This window comes from Rutidosis leptorrhynchoides, chromosome 3 (genome assembly GCF_046630445.1).
Source record: "Rutidosis leptorrhynchoides isolate AG116_Rl617_1_P2 chromosome 3, CSIRO_AGI_Rlap_v1, whole genome shotgun sequence".
Lineage (NCBI taxonomy): Eukaryota > Viridiplantae > Streptophyta > Magnoliopsida > Asterales > Asteraceae > Rutidosis > Rutidosis leptorrhynchoides.
The window spans coordinates 31249337-31251903 of record NC_092335.1 but is presented as its reverse complement, the minus strand read 5'-3'; the positions used below and the strand labels follow the sequence as shown (position 1 = coordinate 31251903).

Genomic DNA, 2567 nt, shown 5'->3' with positions numbered 1-2567 from the left:
CCATTAATTTTTTCTCCGAAACCACCAATCATTCAAACAGAGATTGTTGAGGAATGAACTATTAAATCAGAATCCTCTAGTGATTCTGATTCGACGAATTCAATCATGGAAAATCTGGAACCTCTAAGTATGGAAGACCGAATGAGAGCTAAACGTACTGGCCAAGGTCACGCAATTACTCATCCAGACATTAATGCGCCAGATTATGAAATCAAAGGACAAATTCTACACATGGTGACTAATCAATGCCAATTTAGTGGTGCACCGAAGGAAGATCCAAATGAACATCTTCGTACCTTTAATAGAATCTGCACATTATTTAAAATCCGAGAAGTGGAAGATGAACAGATATATCTCATGTTATTTCCCTGGACTTTAAAGGGAGAAGCCAAAGATTGGTTGGAATCGTTACCTGAAGGGGCGATTGATACATGGGATGTTTTAGTTGAAAAATTTCTTAAACAATTCTTTCCGGCATCTAAAGCCGTTAGACTTCAAGGAGAAATTGTTACGTTCACACAGAAACCAAATGAAACTCTATATGAGGCGTGGACAAGATTTGGAAAGTTATTAAGAGGATGTCCTCAACATGGTTTAGACACCTGTCAAATAGTACAAATATTCTACCAAGGATGCGACATCACTACAAGGAAAGACATAGACATAGCAGCCGGTGGTTCTATTATGAAAAAAACCGAAACTGATGCTTATAAAATTATTGATAACACTGCTTCTCACTCACATGAGTGGCACCAAGAAAAAGATATCGTTAGATCATTTAAAGCAGCTAGAGCCGATTCTAGCCATGACTTATGTCACGACCCGGAAATTTTCGACTAATTTTAAACCAAACTCTCGATACGATATTGTATTTTTAACACGATAAGCAAAGTTTGTTAGGTTGAGTCTCAAAATTTTTGAACTATTCCATGTATTCAATTGACCTTCGACCATTCTCAACGATTCACGAACAATTATTTGTTAATAGATATGTGTGTATATATATAAATAATTATTGGAAGTATAATTTGAAATATTGAATGTTGTTATGAAATATGATATTATAATAATTATTATCTAAAACATATCTAAATATACATAAATGTATATTTAAAAATAAATATGAAATGATTGTAATAATCGTTTGATATTTTGATTGATATTAAGCAAGTTAAAATCAAACTTATGTGATTATAAAATAAACGGTGATCTGAAAATGAGCTAGATAAATTTTAGGCTTATTAAAAATATATTTAGGAGTTAATTAATAAATTTCAACATTTTTTATATTTTACCTGGGATCGGGAGTGGACAGTTGAGTTAATTTTTATCTAAACAATTAATGATTATTTTCATAAGATAATGACTAGAATAATTAAATATATTTAATTTAAAAATATGAGATTTTTCGGAAGACTTTTATCCGCTCCTGATTTACAACGGATTACGAAATACTATCCATATTAAAAATATCTGACTCTACTGTTTCTCCTGCACGTTCTTTACATTATTATGATTAGTTAGTTATTATTATTATTATTATTATTATTATTATTATTATTATTATTATTATTATTATTATTATTATTATTATTAATTATTAAAAGTTTACAGTTGTGATTATTTTCTCCTGTTTTCCCACTCAAACATTACATATAGGAATATAGGATATATGTACAAACGAATGCAAACAATTAACTTTCACATGATTTAACTTGGGGTACTATTTTAATTTGACTTCTCCACAAAACAAATATGTGTATATATATATATATATATATATATATATATATATATATATATATACACACACATGTTGCACGATATATACAGGTATGCTAGAAACACACCGAACTTCTTCTCCAATCGATAATCACCAACCGTCGGCCACCCACACCCTTCTCCACCGTCATCACCTTGACACCACCCACCATCTTCAACCTCAAACATCACCATTTAATCACCATCTTCATCAAAGACATTCAACCATCGACAAGTTGTCTCATGTTACAACCACACGATCACCATATCTCTCTCTTCCTCTCTAAGTGAAACCGTCACCCTCTTCATTAACAAACTCACGGTCACCATCTCAATCTCTCCCTCGTGCTTCGGTTTTTCTATATTCACAACCACCACTAGACCACCCTATCACCACCATAACATCACCCGAACTGTTGCTATATCGTTGCTACTCTCCCTGTCGCAAATAATCTAACCCAAACATCCAACACAAGCTGCCATTAAAACCCGTAATTTTAGTAAAGGCTACCATTGCTATTGAATTTTCTTTAAACTATGGCGAAACAACCCACTCCCATTGTGAACCCTACCTGCTCCTACTTCACATTTTTTTTCTATCACAGTACAAACAACAACCCAACACCATATCGAAAATTCTACTATGACGACTATATATGTTTTCCTAGCTACTGCTTCGTTTTTTTTTTTTAATTATACTTCGATGACTATGATGGAAATAGAATAATCAAGAAGGATATTTGATCACGTGATGTTGATGAAAACAATAATAAAAAAAAGTGTCGTTGATAAGGTTGTGATATTGA

At 32.3% G+C, this 2567-nt stretch overlaps 1 non-coding gene across 1 annotated transcript; it reads right to left on the bottom strand.

Moving 5' to 3' along the window:
- Positions 1-489: 489 nt before the first annotated feature.
- Positions 490-596, bottom strand: LOC139903596 (small nucleolar RNA R71). Its single transcript, XR_011778406.1, has one exon. It is a non-coding gene; the product is annotated as a small nucleolar RNA R71 (small nucleolar RNA).
- Between the last annotated feature and the right edge of the window lie 1971 nt (positions 597-2567).